This window comes from Crinia signifera, chromosome 6 (genome assembly GCF_055691185.1).
Source record: "Crinia signifera chromosome 6, ASM5569118v1, whole genome shotgun sequence".
Classification (NCBI taxonomy): domain Eukaryota; kingdom Metazoa; phylum Chordata; class Amphibia; order Anura; family Myobatrachidae; genus Crinia; species Crinia signifera.
In genome coordinates, this window is record NC_139222.1 from 275,971,872 (window position 1) to 275,993,384 (window position 21,513).

At 46.7% G+C, this 21,513-nt stretch overlaps 1 protein-coding gene and 1 long non-coding RNA gene across 8 annotated transcripts in view; one reads left to right on the forward strand and one right to left on the reverse strand.

The window, feature by feature from the left end:
- The first annotated feature begins 1,681 nt into the window (after positions 1 to 1,681).
- The window catches only part of LOC146009370 (uncharacterized), a 116,293-nt gene continuing 96,461 nt past the window's right edge, over positions 1,682 to 21,513 (forward strand). For 2 of the 7 annotated variants that reach the window (XM_083149674.1, XM_083149676.1), the window contains exons 1-2: positions 1,682 to 1,850; positions 10,864 to 10,908. The gene's annotated coding sequence lies outside the window, so the exon portion shown is untranslated. Of the gene's footprint in view, positions 1,851 to 1,883; positions 1,904 to 10,863; positions 10,909 to 21,513 lie in introns of those variants that run through there. The other 5 variants (XM_083149678.1, XM_083149679.1, XM_083149680.1 and 2 more) reach the window with 4 other exon arrangements.
- On the reverse strand, positions 6,427 to 8,422 carry LOC146007291 (uncharacterized). Its single transcript, XR_014444318.1, has 4 exons — positions 8,072 to 8,422; positions 7,884 to 7,976; positions 6,752 to 6,864; positions 6,427 to 6,588 (listed from the first exon to the last, which is right to left on the reverse strand). It is a non-coding gene; the product is annotated as an uncharacterized LOC146007291 (long non-coding RNA).

Genomic DNA, 21,513 nt, shown 5'->3' on the forward strand with positions numbered 1-21,513 from the left:
TTTAAATTGTATAAGCACCCTAATGGGGGCTTACAATGTTAAATGCACCCCCACGCCACCCCCACTATGAATGTGAACCCGAAGCTTGGCGAGCACAGCGAGCCCGCGAGGGGCGGCGGCACGCGTCCTCCGACCTTTTCCTACCCCCACTATCCACGTCGGCGTGGAGTTGATTTTATATAGTGTGGCGAGCGCAGCGAGCCATCGAGCCCGAAGCGTGGCAAGCGCAATGAGCCCCGCGAGGGGACGCGTAATACATGTAAAGTAATATGCGTCCCCTCGCGGGGCTCGCTGCGCTCACCACGCTTCGGGCTTGGTGGCTCGCTGCGCTCGCCATGCTTTGGGCTTGGTGGCTCGCTGCGCTCGCCACACTATATAAAATCAACTCCACACCAACGTGGATAGTGGGGGTATGAAAAGGTCGGAGGACGCGTACCACCGCCCCTCGCGGGCTCGCTGCGCTTGCCATGCTTCAGGTTCACGTTCATAGTGGGGGTGCATTTAACATTGTAAGCCCCCATTAGGGTACTTATACAATTTAACATCGTATAGGGGGCTTATACAATTTTAAATTTCATCACATGCATCGGGTGTATGGCATGCGATGCGATTATTTGTTGTGTGACCAAATATCGTGGGCGCCGTGCTAGTACACAAGTACCAAACATTCAACACAGCACACAATGTAGTTAATGGGTGAAACACACATTAATTGAGTCCACAACTGCAAAAAGGGACCATTGCTGCTTTGTGCGCTCTGTTGTAATGTCTGTGCGCATGCTCGTGGAGTTGTGTGCGCGCGCATGCGCACAGCTTAGAGGGAACACTGGTCGGGTATCCCCGTTAATACATAAACCAGCTGCAGTCTATAGACGCAGTGTCCATTTCTCATTTGTTTTATTTGTTGTACTAGCAAATAATTAATGATAACAGCGGTGCCAGAAGAGAACGATATAGCGCATACACACTGACCTATATTTTTATGATTTCTGTCAACAAGGTCACCTGCGCCCCCCTGCTCTATATATACAGTCACTGACAATATTGTCAGATTGATCTGCATGTACAGATAACAGGGAGAGTCATTAATGATCCGTGGCCACATGCATCGTTACATATGGACCATATGCACAATATCGTTAAAGATATTAATATTGTTCATATCATTAATCATATATCGCCCAGTGTGTACCCAGCTTTAGAATGACCTATATACACAATTTGCAAATTTCCTAGGGATGCCGTGAAAAAGTTTCTGATACTTTAGGGTGCCGTGATTCAAAAAACTTTGGGAACCACTGCCCTAACCCAATCCACCAAACAAACTTTAATAACCTAACCTAATGCTAAATGATCAGGCTATGGAACTTATTATATTCCGTGTTTGCACTTTTCACCTGAGGGGCTCTGTATTTTGGAAGGGGGGGTTTTGGACTGACAATCTGCCTAGTTGCAGAGAAACCGTGCACGGGCCCTGATGGCTTTCAGTAACTATTACCTGCCCAAGTCCCTAACTGCCCAGCTGATCAGTACCTACCACCGTCACTATGACTCAGCTTCTCTAACACATGAGTAGCTTCCTCAGCTCATTGCTGCATATCTGACATAGCAGACTACAGAGAGAACTAGCCAAACAGAAACTGCAACTCCCATGACACAATACAGCCTTTACTGCCTATCATTACATGTCTGAACTAGCATACTGCAGGGAGAAGTGGCACAGACCAGAGGAGACCAAGTCATTTCTTCACTGACCAGCCGGAGCAGCCTGCCTTCAAAGAGCATAGATGTCCACAGCTTTCTGCCGCTAACCTGGCACAGCTCCCCTGATATAAGAGCAGCTTCCACAGGTGAGACACAGCAGTGAACGGAGAGAGTGTCCTGGGATTACTGCTTTAGAGATGTAAGTATAGTGGGCATCTGTATTCCTGTAGCCAGTGCCTGCTGACAATAATACTAGATAAAGCTGGCCATACATCAGAAAGATCGATCTTAAGATCAATTGCGCTCATGATTGTGTACAATTTCCCTTGAAATTCCAGACAGTCCTTGGTGGTTTTTGGACACACAATCTACTCACAATCCATCATACAATCAGTCATACAATCCATCTACTGTATGATTGTGTACACAAGATGTGCACACAATCTGCATACAATCCATATGCTGATTGATTGTATGATTGTGTACACAAGATGTGCACACAATCTGCATACAATCCATCTTACAATCATTTGAGATTGTATGATTGGGTACAATATCTTTTTGATGTATGGCCACCTTTAGTCTCTAAATTGACTGTATAATCTATGTGCAAGGAGTAGAAATGTCATCTACATAATTTTCACTATACTGTAAAGGTCTCTGTTGGACCCAATAAAAAAGCAGCTTGGCCATCTGTTCTGTGCCCCCTGCCCCTTGGCCATCTCCTCTGCGGCCACTGGCCGTCTTCTCTCTGTAAACCCTGTCCACCGCCACTTGGCTGTATGGTGTCCGCCCTGGTCTCTGCCAGATTGGGACAAATAATTAGGTGAGAATTGCCCAAATCGTATGTGCCTAACCTCCGATTTACAGTCCCGATATGTCCTTGGCAATAGGTTTATTTGTGTTGCCCAGGGAGTCTAATACAGACAGCCACCAGGCACACTGAGATAGACATGCGGCAGTGAAAAGCCGCGAACACGCTCTCTGTGTCCCGGATCCGCTCATCAAGGTCCTCCCACTCCTGACTGGCCGGCGGAGGATGGCTCCGTTTCACTAGCGGTACCTGTTTGAGGAGCTCTCCTGGAGTCAGCAGCTGTGAGAACTAGTGTCCGCACCAGGGACTATCTTCTCCCCATCCTCTGCCTGGAACCTTACAGGCAGCTCTGTACCCCAGGCTCCTGCAGTGATCTGCAGTGATTAAATAATGCCAGCACAATGGGGGTTATTCTAGTTCACTCTTTCTGACAAAATCCTTCTTAGATGGATAAAACCATATGCACTGCAGGTGGGGAAGATGTACCTTGTGCAGAGATAATTAGATTTGGGTGGGGTTTTACTTGAAACTGATATCTATATTGCAGTGTAAACATAAAGCAGCCAGTATTTACCCTGCACAGAAACAAAATAACTCACCCAAATCTAATTATCTCTGCACATTTTACATCTGCCCCCCTGCAGTGCACATGGTTTTGTCCATCTAAGAAGAATGAACTAGAATAAAACCCTATGGGTCCTGAGCTCCCATTATAATCCTCTGCACCAGGGTAATAGTAACTATCCCTGCAGTATGTATTATATTAACCTTAATAGTCACTAAGACCCTATTATATCCCCCTGTGGCATGTGTAGTCACTATCACCAAAGTGCATTTTTTTGCCTCCCCCCCCCACATAATAGTACCCCTAAATATCCATTCATAAGGTGCCCATCCACTACTCTGAGGTATCGCATGCAGTACCTTGCATACGATACCCCGCCAACTCACCTGGCAGTTCCCGGGCAGCTGGACCGCATACAATGCATTGTATGCAGTCATTTTGCATACGATGTATTGTAGGTGATCCCAGTCCTGGCTGCAGGACCCGATGGATTCTTGGTGCAGCAGGTCTGATATCCGGTTCCAATTTGATGCACATGGGACCGCTCATCTGATCGGAATTGGAGACAAGACACATCCAATTTGACACTTTTCATCCAATTTCTCGGCCTGATCCCTTGAAAGCAGATGAAAAGGGCCTAAATCGGGCAAGTGAATAATTTGGGGGGGGGGGGGGGTCTTCCAGGGACAACCTGTCCGGCTTTATAAGTAAAACATATTGATAAACTAAAAATGTTAGTTGTCAGTGCTCAATCACCTGTATTGTAATTGCTGAGATGTGGCACAGAAACCTATCATATAAGCCTTGTAGCTAAATGCTTAGTTATTTCCATGTTCTGTAGTTTAATTATATATATGTACTCTTTCAAACCCAGGCTTCTCTCATCCTGACGTTTTGTTCCATGCTGACTGTCTACACATCTATCTCACCCCTGTCTGCACCTTCTCTTAGAATGTAAGCTCTCATGAGCAGGTCCCTCTTCCCTCATATGCTTTTCCTTCTCTTACTTAGGCTATCATCTACTCCATATTCCATGTAACGGTACCTAACCCTCTGTTTTGGCCACCCAGGTGCTTGTTTCACGGTAATGATCGTTGATGCAGCAATGTTTATATACCATGTACAGTACTTTCCTGCATTGTCTTGTACTCTGTGGCTCCACCCACATTATCCACAGCCCTGCCTCCAGGGGGCCCCTTCCTATTTTGTGTGTCCCGGGCCCCACAATTTCTGATGGCAGCCCTGCATATGTACGAGTGGTCTGGACCACCCTTACATGTGTGTGCGCCTTTGCCATCATTCGAATGCAAATGGATGTTCATGTAAAACATTCATTCACGAGCCTTGCGAATGCATACCGCGTGTGAATGGGTGGCGCCAGCTAACCATTTGCAAGGCGGGTTAGAGTGACTCACAAGGGTGCAAATTCGCGCCCGATCGAGTCAATCTGAATAAGGGCCAATATTCGTACAAGAAAACAGGTGATATTTGCCTATGTAATTCACCGGTAAGTATGAATGGATTTTTCCCCGTTTCTTCTCTTTAGAATCGTTCTTTTTGGTCAGGTATTCCACAATTGGTTAGGGTAAAGGTTAGCAAAGTTTAATAAATGACAACAATATGTAGCAATATGACAATATCTGAATTTTACACTTCAACAGCTGCTTTTACACCACCACTCTGACAACACCAAACAACACACTGGGCGAGATTTATTGTGTTGACCGTTTTTCCTAAAATGCGATTTAAACTCAAATCGCCATATAATCGCCATTTTTTTAATTCGCATTTTTTTCAAGAAATCGCGTATTGAATGGCTGGCTCAAAGCCGCCTGAAAAGTGCGATAGATGGCGAAAGACGGCGATAAGGTACGAATTGAGTCGATGTAATACGCCATAAAAGTGTGATTTCCGGGTTAGGTCATGTGCGTATTAGCGGCCAACCGGAATGCGATTTACACCAATACACCTGAACAGCCCATACAACATGCTAACCTATTGGCCCACCTTAGTCCCTTGCAATACGCATCACACCCCCTATATAAAGGGGCGCAGACGCCATTTTACCCTTTGAAAGGGAGTAAGGCGTTTGAGATGGAGAGGAGAGGAGGTTTTGTAAGGTGCAGAGGAGGCAGAGGGACAGCCAGCTTGGGCCCAAATACCCCAACCACTGGGAGAGGTAGGGGAGTGAGAGGCAGCACTGCCAGAGGCAGGACAGGGAGAGCCAGCATGCTTCCAGCAAGAGCTGCGCCAGGGAGAGGCCACATGGTGGAAGCTGAGCAGGTGGCTATGGAGGATGAGGAGGAAGCAGGCACCCGCCAGGTGTCCTCACAGGAGGAGCAGAGTGCCAGGCACACAGAGGAGGAGCTGCAAGTGGGGGATTTCTCAGAGGTGCACTGGCCTGTGCAGGAGGCAGATGAAGCTGACTTGGAGGTGCTGGGGGAAGAACCAGGACAGGAGGAGGAGGAGGAGGAAGAGGGTGAGGCTGAAAATGTGGAGGAGGATGATGCAGCTCGTACAGCTAGTGGGAGGAAAGTCAGGTTCTCTTATGAGGAGAATATGGCCCTGGTGCGTGCACTCTTGCCCCTGTATGACCGCCTACTTGGTCCTCACCATCACCGCACAAGTGTGGCAAGGAAGAAGGGGATGTGGGACAGTATCACCTCCGCGGTAAATGTAGTTAGCACACACAAGAGGAGTGTGCGCAACGTAAAAAAGCGATACAATGACATCAAGCGCCTCCTCAAAGCCAAGCTTGCCCTGGAGAAGAAGGAGGCCTGTCGCACAGGAGGTGGCCCAAGGCAGGAGGTCCGCTTTAAGGCCTATGAGAGGCTGCTATGCCGAATCATCCCACCGGAGGTGCTTCCCGGCATCCACATTGCCAACACAGACAGGCCCCCCACTCCACCGCCAACTGGTAAGTGTCCACACATGTCAATGTAACATTTTGCTATGTCATGTGCGCATGCTATTATGGTGCTATGCTTTATGTGTCCAAAAGATTGCTGTGTGTGGAACTACATATCCCAGCAAAATCACATTTTGCTACGTTGCATTGCTAAATAATGGACTGTGCATTTTGCTGGGTTATGTAGTTCCACAGATCCTATGAATGTGGGCTGTCCTAATCACTGTAGGCCTGCAGTGTACTTGATTGTTAATCCATATCATTCCTCTGGGTAGTTGGAAAAGCACTTTACAGTCACTGTTACATGTGTAATCTGCTGGTCTTTCCTGTTATTTGCAAGTGGATTCAAAATATCATTCTCAGTCATAATACTGAAATAACCACTTCAGTTCAAACTCTTCACATTCCTTATGTAATCATATCAGAGTAAAAAAGTTTGATTTAGATAAAGTTTTTATCTGCATGTTTGAAAAAGTGACAGTTAGGTGCAAATGATCATAATGGAAAATGTCTTCTTCTTTCAAACAGCTCCAGCTCTGGAGTCCCAGCCTGCTGTTGACCAACATCAGCCACATCCGATTGGTGACACTGTCCAGTCTGCAGGTGAGAAATCATAGTGTTACACAAACACATTGCACATTTCACACATGCCTGTCCCCACCACAGTAGCCTGTGCCAATGCATAATGCATGAGCAACACCTAACCATTCCAACTAAGGTAACATGACCCGCCATACACCAATCTGCATAGAATACTTACCACTCTTTTCTCATGTGTAGGTCCTTCACAACCGATGCCTGAACCTACGGATCCCATGCAAAATATGGACGACATGAGTGAAATCATCCTGGAGACGGTGCCATCGTTGGAACCTGCACAAAACCAAGCACACACAGTCAATGAGGCCCCCTATACGCAGTCACATAGGCAGCAGCCCCCAATCATTGCAGCCACCAACTCCCCCACTAGTGCGGAGGAGTTGGCGCAATCCATCCATCTTTTTAAGGGCAAACAACTAGCTTTTGTGGAGGTGCAGACCACCCAACTAGAAACCGTGAAGGGGTATGTGCGTAACATAGCTCTGCAAATGAGACGAATTTCTCAAAGTGTGCGGGCTAATGTAGGGACACACATTCGTCTTGTCTCCACATTAGACACACGCTTAGCAGAAATTGGCCAAGCCATTCTGGGTCAAACTACTAATTTTAGAGGTCTAAATGCCAATATGGTTGAACAGACCCAAGCTATTAATGCCCAAACAACTGCATTGATGTCCCTACAAACGCAAATCAGCCTCAGTGCAACTACTTTGTTAGGTCAGCACCAAACCACATCTACCCAAAGCAGTAGTGTATCCTCCACACCCATGAGTGGGTCCCCCACTACTCCCCCACGGCGTAGTGTCCGTACTAGGGGTGGTGGTGCCACTAGTGGTAAGGGTGCTAATACCCGGGCTGTATTTAAACATGAATAATGTTCTTTGCATTTACATGTGTATGATGTTCGTTCTTTTTTACCTTCACTCATGCAGTGATTGTTCCTGGAAATTTTTTATATGTTATGGCCTATGGCTAAATTTATTTGCATCCAGCAAACTTGTTGTCATTCTTTACAAATGATTACCCACACTGTTCTATTATGTATTGTCAACTAGTCACATTTTAGCAGACACGGGACTTTGGGTTGTGTGTGCTTATTTGTTATGGAATTTTAAGGAAATAGTCACATTTGAAGGGGATAAGCATTGGGAATTGCATACTGTATGTAGGCGCCACTTGTTTTGCAACATTTCAACCACCTGAGAGCAATGATCCATGTCACCTCCATCCATTAAGCCTATATTAATTTGTCTTTGCCAACATTTGTACACACAGAAAACTACAGTACTTACTTGACATTGGTATAGGTGGTATCATGTTGCCAGGCATAAAGTATGCTGTGGTGGGGTAGCTTGCAGGTGTTGCCCATTATTGTTGGTCTGCTTCTGGGCAATTAACATGGACAGGGAAAAATGTAATGTTACCAATGTATGTGTGTTACAGGTTCCCCTTTACTATTCATTGTACACACACAAATTACCTGTGAAATGCTGCAGGATCATCTGTGTACGAACCACATCCCCCCTCCGTGTACTTCGCACTACAACATCAGTAGTTTGAGCTTCCTGCACGACTGCTGCAGGGGCCACATCTACATAATTTGGTTGACCCAAAGCTATGTTATGCAGCAAGCCTGGACAACCAAAACCACTTTGGCAGGGTGGTATAGCAGTGTACCTGCTGACCTGTCCAAACACCGAAATCGGCTTTTCAGCACCCCAAAGGTGCGTTCCACTACATTGCGGGTAGCAATATGTGCAGCATTGTAGCGGTGCTGTGCAGGGCTTTGTGGGTTCCGCAGAGGTGTCATGAGCCACGAATGACACCCATATCCTGAGCCACCTAACGTGTAAAGGGATTTGTGTGGTCACATATCATGTGGGTAATTGGTACATAATAGTAGCAGCCTATACTATATTGTTTGGGCTGGTATAAAGAATTACAACAGAAATGACTCTTGATTAGAAGGTTACACACATGGATGTTAAAGGTAAAGACATAGGTAAGCAAACAGCATGTAAACAGTGGTAAGTGACTTACCAAGTAGCCAGCCCTCTGGCATGGTGTGGTTGTGGAAACGGTCCCAGAGAGCTGAGTGCCGCAGGATATAGGCATCATGGCAGTTCCCGGGGTAGCCTGCAACCACACTGAGAATTCTGAGGTTGGCATCGCAGACCACCTGCACATTGAGGGAATGTCTGCCCCTGCGATTCACATAGACATGCTCCCTCACGTGCGGGGCCCGAATCCCAATGTGGGTGCAGTCTATGGCTCCCAGCACATTTGGAAATGCTGAGAGCCGTTAGAATGCCACCTTCAGGTCCTGCCACTCGGACTCACAACGTGGGAATGTGATATATGTGCGCCACAGCTTCTTTAATGCATTTAACACTTGAGAAAAATGTTTAGAGAAAGTGGCTTGTGACACCCCCAAGGCCCATGAGCTCACAGGCTGAGTGGAGCCTGTGGCAAACTAGTGGAGGGCGCACATTAATTTCTGCAGCCCAGACACTGCATAGTTGGCCCCCCCACAAGGGTCCAAATCATCTCTCACCTGCTCATATAAGTTCAACAGGTTCTGTCGGTTCAACCTAAACATGTCCACCACCTGTTGATCAGAGAGGGAGTCCAGGTACACCCTAGCACGGTACCGACGAGAAGCACGGAGTGGTCGGGGTACCTGGATCTGGTGGGCAGCAGCAGCATCCCTCCTGCGTAGCACCTCCAAACGCCCCAGCTCACACACTAGCACCTCCAGTCCACTCTGCAAAATGTCCATCTCAAACAGCCTCACAGGTGTCCATAATCATGTGGGAGTATATGTGTAGGGGAGTTAGTAAGTGCTATGTGGGTCACCTGTGAGAGATTTAACCGTTTCTACGCTCAAACGGTGGCGATTTTTTGCAAATCGCCACCCTGTACTTGGTCTATTTTTGGGGGGGGCAAAAATCGCATTTTGCTGCCGATTTCCAAATGCGGCAGACATTAAATTAGCGATTTGTATCTTTTTCAATGGGAAAACATCTGGATGCAATGTTGTAAATCGCCACTTCAGAAAGGGCGAATTAGCGGCAAAAAGTGCGATTTATGCCGCAAATCGGCACCCATTAAGTAGTCGATTTGTGGAAAAAAAAAACGGCTGTTTTTGCGATATAAATCGCCAAAAACCCAACATCGATCTCTAATAAATGTCACCCAGTATTTCAATGCAGTAAACCAGTTTGTTGTGGGAGCGTCCTCACTTTTGTCTACAGCAAGTTGGTCGACATGCTGCTAGGTCAACATGGGTCTAGGTCGACATGGGTCTAGGGCAACAGGACAATATGTCGACACAAGCATTAGGTCGACACAGGCAATGTCCACAGTCAAAAGGTCGACATGGGGTTTTTCACAGTTTTTTTACCCGAATGTCAACATGGACACAGTTTCAAGTGCACCGATTCACTCGCGATGCTTCGGGCTCGGCACACTATTTTATTCTCCCACCATCATACCTCCCAACTTTTCATCTGAAGAAATAGGGACCCGCGCGAGCTCCCGAAAAGGGTCTCCCAACTGCCACCCCCCGCAGCGGGACAATGCCTGCCGCGGGTGGGACAGCGGGACAGGACCCGAAAATCGGGACTGTCCCTCTAAAATCGTGACAGTTGGGAGGTATGCACCATGCCCTAGTGGATGGTAGAGCATGAAATACCGCCTGTCGGTACATGTCAGCTCAAAAAAAAAACCATGTCGAGCTTTTGACTGTCAACCTTGCCCATGTGGACCTAATTCTTGTATGGACCTAATGACCTGTTGACCTAAACCCATGTCGACCTTGCAGCATGTTGACCTAATGGTGTTGCCCCAATGCTTGTCGAACAACTTGCTGTAGACAAAACGACCGTATCCCCCTCACTTTGGCTGCAAACAAGTGGTTAATTAATCATACAAAGCATATACATTTGCACAAAACACAACTTATCAATTATTCAAATTACTAAAATATCAGTACCACTATAACATTAAAGTTCAAGTTCTTTTCTAAATTGCGCAATTTAGCTTATAAAGGGAAGTTGCTATTATGTACACATTGAGTCTTTGCTTATGTCTTTACATTTGTAAATCCTGTATCTGTTTTAAATACTTTCAGCACTGTCACCTTCTATTTAATAATATTTCCTAAGCACTGTTGTACTGAGTAACTTGCAAAAGTGTATAACTGAAATTAAGAATCCTTCCAACTGTATCAAGCAAAGACACTTTGTAACATTTCCTCCCTGTCATTTGCAGAAGTAAAGCTGGCTGACTTCTCCAGTTGAATGTTTTCTCTGACAGGTAAGCTGTTCTCAATGCAGGATAATAAATCGAAACAGTGGTGGCTCCTACCTTCTTGGGGTAGGGGGGCTACCTCTGGCCGCAGCTGCAGCATGGGTACTATGATGCAGGCACCCCCTCCCACTGTCGCCACCACAGCTGCAGCCGCCGCCTCTTCTCCCGGTCCCCGGCGCTTGTGCTATGATGACAGCTTGAATGGGCTGCTTTGGCGACAGCCCATAGAAGGAATCTTGGTCCCGGTACCTGTACAATACAAATGACATGCACCGGGTCCAGCATGTGTGCAGTACCGATATACTGTAGGTACATTCGCCAATTTTGCATGGCAACCCGCAGAAATGCGTACCGGAGGGAGGGAACACCTCCCAATGGGACTGCCTTGGTGACTGGCAGGTCAGATTTCCAATAGGAATCACTACTAGTCACAGTGAAGCCAGTGCAGTCTCACAGACTGCATCTGGCTTCACTACAGTGGCAGATATTACCTGGGGGGCTGCAGCCCATATGTAAAACCTGCCACTGAATCTAAAGTACAATGTTTTCTTTTGTCCAAGATGCCACCCTGATTTACTGTATGCTCTGGGGCAGGGGTGGCCAACCGGTCAGAGGTAAAGAGGCGAAAAATATCTGTAGTCAAGCTAAAAGAGCCGACATCATGCGCGCGCCGAAGGCGCATACGCCAAAAAAAGGGGTGTAGTCTATTTTGACCCCTTGGGTGGGTGTGATACAAATATGCCTCCAATAGTGCAGTGCCATATATACATATGTCCCCAATAGTGCCAGATACACATATGCCCCCCACGGTGCCCGGTATGCCCCCCCCCCCACAGTGCCAAAAAGCTGGTATGCCCCCCCACAGTGCCAAAAAGCTGCTATGCCCCCCCCCACAGTGCCAAAAAGCTGCTATGCCCCCCCCCCCCACAGTGCCAAAAAGCTGCTATGCCCCCCTACAGTGCCAAAAAGCTGCTATGCCCCCCACAGTGCCACAAACTGCTATGCCCCCCACAGTGCCACAAACTGCTATGCCCCCCACAGTGCAAATTTCCCAGCAGCAGCACTTACCGTTGTTGCTGCTGCTGCCGGGCGGGGAGAGGACAGTCTGGTGTCCTCCTGCAGTCCTCCTGTCATGTCACTGATGGGAGGAGAGCACAGCACACCGCGCGTCTCCTTCCCCCTCACTACCCTGTGACTGGGCCGTCCACCAATCAAAGCTCGCTGACCGGCTCCTGATTGGCTGCTGGCCCGCGAGCTCTGATTGGCGGACGGCCCAGTCACATGAAGCACAGTAAGGGGTAGAAGAGATGTGCGATGCGCGCTCTCCTTCCCTCAGAAGGAGAAGGTATTCAGGGAACCGGCAGCAGGGGGGACTGGGACGGGCGGCGGGCAGCAGTGCGAGCAGGAGCCGCACTTTACAAGGAGTAGAGCCGCATGAGGCTCAAGAGCCACGGGTTGGCCACCACTGCTCTGGGGCATATTCTCAGGTCCTTCACTAATGCTTTGTAAGATATGTCAGCAGCCGTCTGAGGCAGGAGGGGCCTACAGTATGTGATGTTTTACATCCTTGCTGGCAGGTCGCCAGAACGTACGCGCTGGCGACCCGCCAGCAGCCTCGCCAGCGAGGAGACTGAGACGCGCGTGCGTCTCACGCGCACGCGCGTCTCAGTCTCCGTCGCTAGCGCGACGGAAACCCTGTCCGTCTCCGCCTCAGGGAGACGGACAGGGTTAGGGGGGTTAGGGGGGGTGCGGGCAGGCAGCGGGGACCCCGGGTTACCGCCGGCAAGCCGGCGGGGACCCGGGGGAACGGATGGAAGCGCCGTCGGAAGGGGACGCGCGCGCCGCTCGTGCGCGCGCGTCCCCTTCTCACCATCGCCATGGCGCTGGCGGGGGATGGCGGCTGGCGACGCCAGCGCCATCCCCTGCAAAGATGGGACCTGACCCATCTGTATGTCACAGCCGCTATCTGTCTTTATAATGACAGGCCGCTCCTCCTTTGCTGCCCGCTGACAGCCTCCGTAAGTTGGGCTGAGCCTCTTTCACCACCAGCCTCTGCTGATTAGACTGTGCCTCCGAAACTTCCCCACAGTCCTTTCTACTTAGCTACAGATGGCAGCGCCGAAATTTAGGTAGAGTTACTGTGCTCAGCTATGTAGCTCCATCCTCACACACTGACCTCTCAGCGACGACTCAATTCACTAGCTCCCCAACTGTCATTGTTTAAAACGTATTTTCAACTGCTCTCATCCTGGGCTTGCAGGCTCCTGTTCTGCTTAATTAACTGTCACTAACACTTTCCCCTTCTTCTAGAGAAAATTGGTACAATCCACAGCCTGAGAGCTACAAAGTTCAATGTTCAAGTCTCTTTGAGATGAGTCCACTTCCCTTTAATGAAGGGTCAAAACATACATACAAATATTTCCCTCCATGAGGGAGTTTCATTAAATAACATCTCTTTTAACACTATATTTTACATACAATCAATTTAGCTAATATATTTTATGTTACAGTAGCAGTGCCACTTACACACATAAAGCCTGCAATAGCAGTGCCACTTACACTCATACTTCCCACAGTAGCAGTGCCACTAACATACATAATGCCCATAGTAGCAGTGCCACTAACACTCATAATGCCCATAGTAGCAGTGCCACTAACACTCATACTTCCCACAGTAGCAGTGCCACTAACATACATAATGCCCATTGTAGCAGTGCCACTTACACTCATTAATTAAAGAAGAGGAGGAAAGACTGTTATATGCGTGGCGCATCAATAGATCAAGAATAATTCATAAAATTTAACCTTTATTAGTTTTGTTTAAGAATGCAACATATCAATACAATTGCCATAGAGGCAAAGAAAGAAACAGAATGTTTTTAAAAGAGGGGATATATATCCTCTCAAGATAGACCCCAATGTCCCATTCCCTATATTGGTGTTAGATTAGGTGCGTGTTACTGTGTATCTTACAGTGTGTATCCACTCAGTGTGAACAGATCTGTTACAGTTTTCACTTTACTTTGTTACTTTTAATTGGTCAGTATTCATTTGTAACATAGATCGTTCAAACCGATAACCTTAGGCAGTAGAACTCATATGTAAGATTAGGTCCTTTTATATATAGAATGCTGTCTGATATCTGCACCAATGTTGTGCAGTGTGTAGCACAGTTTCACATCTGACAGATAACGGGATTGGTTAATTGCGCTTCAAACATGCGCTCCTCCCAAGATCTGCGTCTCTCATCCGCACTCTTTACTCGCTCCCATTCCCGACTGCAGGACTTTTTTTCGGGCTGCACCCACTCTGTGGAATGCCCTCCCAAACACAATAAGACTCTCCTCCAGTCTCCAAACCTATAAGCGTTCCCTAAAAACTCATCTCTTCAGGCAAGCTTATCAAATTCCAGAACCAGTCATAGAACCTTGCGTTCTGGTGGAATCGATGCAATAAAGAATACAGTATCTATCCTTATGTATCAATGCCTATTTCCCTTTAGATTGTAAGCTTGCGAGCAGGGCCCTCCTACATTTTGACTGTCTGTAAATACCCTGTTTTGTTGTATCACTGTCCCCTTTGTAAAGCGCAACGGAATATGCTGCGCTATATAAGAAACTGTTAATAAATAATATATCCCACATTGGGGTGTATCTGTCAAATCTGTTTGTAGGAACACAAATCGGCTGTCAGTGATATCGCCGTTTGAGGGGTTCCTATCTGCAGGGAACGTGGCTTGTACGTGTGCTGCCATTCCCGGCTGTGCTGGCAGCGCATCGGTGCCTGTGGGGAGATCACAGACAGTAGCAAGACTGTGATTCTCACTCTCGCAGACCCGTATCGCGCTCCGTTACACACACTGCGCTTACAGAGAGGGACGCACTGGCCGGGTGCTGTCTGTGCACTAGCGTGCTGTGATCACATCTGAGTCTTGGGAGAACTTGGTCAGGGTCTGACCCCATGACTCCTATCAGATGCGCCCTCTGTGAGTGGATACTGTAACGCCCTATACATTAATCAAAATACATTTCAGGGGGGAAGGGGACATGGGGATATTTCACACACTAAGTGTGTCTGGTCAACGCGCGTGTCGACACCAGCTTCATCAGGACCACTGACGCACTGCCAGCACAGCCGGGAACAGAGGCACACGTACAAGCCACGTTCCCTGCAGATAGGAACCCCTCAAACGGTGATATCACTGACAGCCGATTTGTGTTCCTACAAACAGATTTGACAGATACACCCCAATGTGGGATATAGCACATGTTTGAAGCACAATTAACCAATCCCGTTATCTGTCAGATGTGAAACTGCTACACACTGCGCAACATTGGTGTAGATATCAGACAGCATTCTATATATAAAAGGACCTAATCTTACATTCTCAACGCTGCTGCTAGGCTCATCTTCCTCTCCCGCCGCTCTACCTCCGCCTCCCCCCTCTGTCTATCTCTTCACTGGCTCCCCATTCCATTCCGAGTTCTCTTTAAACTCCTCACCACCACCTACAAGGCTCTCTCCTCCTCCACCGCTCCTTACCTCTCTTCACTGATCTCTATCCACACTCTATCCCGTCCTCTTCGCTCCATCACTGACCGCCGACTGACCTCTCACCTAATCACCTCCTCCCACTCCCGTGTCCAAGACTTCTCTCGTGCTGCCCCCCTGCACTGGAACAACCTCCCGCCACCCATCAGGCTTTCTGATTCCCTTACCTCCTTCAAGCGCTCCCTCAAAACCCACTTTTTTCGACTAGCCTATCCCTCCTCCTAACCTCTTTTGATCCTCTTATCCTGCCACCGTTCCCCTCCGTTCCTACTTATCCTATTGTTTTTCGTTCGTCCACCCACCTATTTTTAGTATGTTAACTCTTATGAGTAGGGCCCTCCTTCCTCACGTACTCACCCTACCTCTTTACCTCACCTGTGCTCCTGTCCTGTTCTTCCCTTCCTCTACTTCATCTTCAGTCTCCTCGACAATTTTGACACCTACTTCTGAACTGATGCTGATTTTAGTTCTACCAGCTATACCCCTATTTATACTGTATTTTTCAACACACCCTGTACGTTACCTCGTAATTTTTTTTTTGCTATGTACGGCGCTGCGGACACTTTGCGGCGCCTTATAAATAAACGTACTACTACTACTACATACGAATTCTACTGCCTAAGGTTATCTGCCCATCGGCTTGAACGATCTATGTTACAAATGAATACTGACCAAATAAAAGTAACAAAGTAAAGTGAAAACTGTAACAGATCTGTTCACACTGAGTGGATACACACTGTAAGATACACAGTAACACGCACCTAATCTATCACCAATATAGGGAACGGGACATTGGGGTCTACAGTATCTTGAGAGGATATATATCCCCTCTTTTAAAAACATTATGTTTCTTTCTTTGCCTCTATGGCAATTGTTTTTATATGTCACATTCTTAAACAAAACTAATAAAGGTTACATTTTATGAATTATTCTTGATATATTGGTGCGCAACGCATATAACAGTCTTTCCTCTTCTTCTTTAATTACTGTTCAAATTACTGTTGAAGTGGCAGCACACCCCAACACCATCAAGTGATTAAATTGAATCAAATAAGGGGTTAACTTGTAATATTACCAGTGCGATTGGTCACCCCCCTCTCTTTTGCTCCACTTACACTCATACTTCCCACAGTAGCTGTCCCACATTGCAGACTGTTTAATAAACTTGAAAGCTTGGGATTGGATTCTAATTAGTGTAGTTGAATGGATAAGAGCGTGGTTGCAGGACAGAAAACAGAGAGTTGTAGTAAATGTACAGTCAAAGGAGGGAAAGGTTACAAGTGGGGTAACCCAGAGATCTGTACTTGGACCAGTGCTTTTTAATATCTTTATTGGTGATATTGCAAATGGAATTGAGGGTAAAATGTGCCTTTTTGCAGATGACACAAAGGTATACAACAGGGTAGACACACCAGGAGGGGTAAAACAAATGATTGATGATCTAGGTAGATTAGAGGAATGGTCAAGAGCATGGCAACTACAGTTTAATGCCAAAAAATCTAAAATCATGCACTTGGGTTGCAAAAATCCAAAGACTAAATATAGTATAAATGGCACTATAATGGAAACTACCAAGGAAGAGAGGGATCTAGGTGTCACTATTTCAGGGGACTCAAAGGCAGGTAGGCAATGTAACAAAGCAATGAAGAAGGCGACTCAAAGGCAGGTAGGCAATGTAACAAAGCAATGAAGAAGGCAAGTCAGATGCTTGGTTGCATAGGGAGAGGTATCAGCAGTAGAAAGAAAGAAGTAATAATGCCACTGTATAGGTCATTGATACAACCTCATCTAGAGTACTGTGTTCAGTTCTGGAGGCCATATCTCCAGAAGGATATAAATACATTAGAGACTGAACAAAGAAGGGCAATGGTGCATGGCCTACATCACAAAACAGACCAGGAAAGACTAAAATATCTTAATATGTATACTTTAGAGCAAAGAAGGGAAATGGGGACATGATAGAAACTTTCAAATATATCAAGGGTTTTAACAAGGTACAGGTGGGAGACATTCTTCACAGGAAGAGGAGCAGCAGAACACGAGGACATGCACTGACACTAGAGGGAGGAAGATTCAGGGGAAATTTGAGGAAGAATTACTTCACAGAAAGAGTAGTAGCTAAGTGGAATAGCCTCCCATCAGAGGTGGTAGAGGCAAATACAGTAGTATGCTTGGGATAAGCATATTGATATCCTTACAAAAAAAATAAGGATCAAATATGGTTTGAGGTACCATGTTTGAAAAAGGGGCAGACTAGATGGGTCAAGTGGTTCTTATCTGCCGTCAAATTCTATGTTTCTATGTAGCAGTGCCACTAACATACATATTGCCCATTGTAGAAGTGCCACTTACACTCATACTTATCACAGTAGCAGTGCCACGAACACACATAATGCCTGCAATAGTAGTGCCACTTACACTCATACTTCCCACAGTAGAAGTGCCACTAACATACATAATGCCCAGAGTAGCAGTGGCATTTACACTCATACTTCCCACAGTAGCAGTGCCACTAACATACATAATGCCCATAGCAGCAGTGCCACTTACACTCATACTTCCCACTGTTGCAGTTCCGCTAACACAAATAATGCCTGCAGTTTTTTTAGAGGTTGCCCTCAAAGACCGGCGCTAATTAAATTGTTTAATTAATAATTAATGTTTATATTTAAAATCAATTTGTTTTGATTTTATTTTACCTCTAGCAGCAGACTTATGGTGTGACTGTGCACTCACACCTAATTAGTGGCAGGTCCAATCACGTGGGTCTCCACCTTCAAACTGAATTTTTTTTTTAATACCAAAGCTGCGCTTATTTATTCAGGTGCATGAAGGTCTGAATTAATACAGGAAGCAATTATAATAATAAACAGTTTTTAATAATAAAAAAAATATTTTATATTTGTCTCACAATAAGTATAAGAATACTATACAGTACATTCAATATTTAATGGCCACTGTATTAAAAATAGATAATTATGCATATACCATATACCGGTACATTAAACATAAAAAATTATAAAAAAAGAAGAAAAAGGGACTAGACCATGAATCAATTGATTTGCCTTATTTAAGATAATTTCTAGGTCTTGATTTGTAAATATTTTTATGACCCAAAGATTAGATAAATATCTTCCACTCTGTGTTTTAAGAGTGTCCTGAACAAGATAGACAGGTAGCCCAAAGTTCCGTTAATAGTTGTAACAAATGGTAAATTGGTTATCTCCACTGATAAAGTCGGTACTTGTGAGTTATCCGGACGCCCGATTTCAAAATCGGGTCGGATCGGGCACATCGCATCGCATCGCATGCGACCATCGGATGCGATGCGATGCGATGCGATGACCCGATTTTTCCATAGGAATCAATGTTAAAATGGACTGAGTCCATTTTAACATGGAATTCAATGGGAAAAAGGGGTCCTTTTCATACCCCTACTATCCAAGTGGGCATGGAGTTGGATATAAACCTGTGGCGAGCGTAGCGAGCCACCGAGCCCGAAGCGTGGCGAGCGTAGCGAGCCCCGCGAGGGGACACGGAATACCGTCCCCTCGCGGGGCTCGCTTCGCTCGCCACGCTTCGGGCTCGGTGGCTCGCTACGCTCGCCACAGGTTTATATCCAACTCCATGCCCACTTGGATAGTAGGGGTATGAAAAGGACCCCTTTTTCCATAGGAATCATTTTAACATTGATTCCTATGGAAAAATCGGGTCATCGCATCCGATGGTCGCATGCGATGCGATGCGATGCGATATCGCATCGCATCGTATCTGATTGTATGCCTTAACTTAAGGCATACAATCAAAAAATCGGGCGTCCAGATAACTCACAAGTACCATAAAGTCTGTTACTTACATGTTCCAATATTCGATACAAGTTGATACAAGTTGATGCAGTGATAATTGAGCAGGGAGGTGGGAGGGCTAGCGTTGTGACATATTGCTTTTTTGTCCAGTGCCCTCCTTTCTACAACCCGCTTGTGGACGCCAGATTGTGAGAACTGACCTGATGCTGGCAGTTGTAGTCAGTCCAGGCTGCCGCGTCTCTCATCTGCGGCTTATGGTCGTCAGACGGGACCTCCGTGCTGCAGAGCTGTGTCTCTCACGCGCTCTGACGTCAGCAGCACCTGAGGTCTAGAGATAGGCAAAACGGATCCTTAAGCTGAGCCGGGAACCGACGGATCGTTCAGTGAAAAGATACGTATCTTTTAGACAGGCCCTCGGCTCACTTTAAAAAAAAAAGGGGAATATACATGACCGAGTGAAAACACTGATCGATGGCTGGGTGCAGAATCACCATCGATGGCAAACATTGATGGCGTCTGTACCGATGGCCATCCCTGGCAGCAGCAGCTAATCTTTCTATCACTTGTAGTCACAGCACTGTACTCAGTCTACAGAGGTAGTACATCTCAGCTGCCACAGGTGGCAGCACTGAGATCAGGAAAATGCATTGTAAACTGAAACGGATCACCTTTTTGGGATCGGCGGCTCATTCGTTCTTGAATGGGAGCCGCTCAAAAGATCCGGTTTGTTCGCGAATGACCCATCTCTACTGAGGTCTCGTTTTCAGGATAAGTGAGTGTTCTTTTGCGTCTCCTGCTGAAGTGGTGTCACAGGGCGCTTGAGTGGATTTCCTATGGGGCTGGTACCGTGTTTCCTTAGGTTCAGAGGTACTGGAATCTCTCGCCCGGGTTGGAGATTTTCCAAGGAGTTTCCATATGGTGGGCTGACTGCCCTGATATACCCGGTACTTAATTATAATTGCATTCCTATTAGGTCACTTCAAATACCTCAGCTGTCTTTAATTACGTCATTTATGACTCACCATTACATTCACACTTCTAAGAATAATGAAGACATATTTTGCTTTACATAAACCAAGAAGAAAGCATCTTCTCCAAAAAAAAAAAACATATCAAGATTTATATTATATTTGTTTAGTCATAATGCATTTATTTAAATGATAAAAAAGGAGAAAAACAACAAATTCAAAAATAAATATAAATGTAAATGGTCCTAGACCCTAGACCAGTGATAGCCAACCTGTGGCTCTTGAACCTCATGCGGCTTTCCCCCTTGTAAAGTGCGGCTCCTGCTCCCACTGCTGCCCGCCGCCCACCGTCTGTCCTAGTCACACCTGCTGCCGGTTCCCTGAATCCCTTCTCCTTCTGAGGGGAGGAGAGCGCGCATTGGGCATCTCTCCTACCCCTTACTGTGCATTCTTGTGACTGGGCCGTCCGCCAATCAGAGCTCGTGGGCCAGCAGCCAATCAGGAGCAGGCCAGTGAGCTTTGATTGGTGGGTGGCCCAGTCACAGGGATGTGAGGGGGAAGGAGATGCGCGGTGTGCTGTGCTCTCCTCCCATCTGTGACATGACAGGACTGCAGGAGGACACCAGACTGTCCTCTCCCCACCTGGCAGCAGCAACAGTGAGTGCTGCTGATGGGAAATTTGCACTGTGGGGGCATAGCAGTTTGTGGCACTGTGGGGGCATAGCAGTTTGTGGCACTGTGGGGGCATAGCAGTTTGTGGCACTGTGGGGGCATAGCAATTTGTGGCACTGTGGGGGTATACCAGCTTTTTGGCACTGTGGGGGCATACCCAGCACCGTGTGGTGCATACCTGGCACCGTGGGGGGCATATGTGTATCTGGCACTATTGGGGGCATATGTATATATGGCACTGCACTATTGGAGGCATATTTTTTTGGCGCATGCGCCTTTGGCGCACGCATGATGTTGGCTCTTTAGCTTGACTACCGATATTTTTCGGCTCTTTACCTCTGACCGGTTGGCCACCCCTGCCCTAGACCATTTATATTTATTTATGAATTTGTTGTCTTTCTCCTTTTTTATCAATTTATAAATGCATTATGACTAAACAAATATAATATAAATCTTGATATGTTTTTTTGTGATTACCGGCCCTGATTACTGGCTGCACAAGCCAGGAACAGGGCGCCATGTTTTGGGTTGCAGTAGCTGCGTGTCACATACCACAGTCATTCTGGACATACAGATGGGGCAGGTCCCATCTTTGCAGGGGATGGCGATGGCGA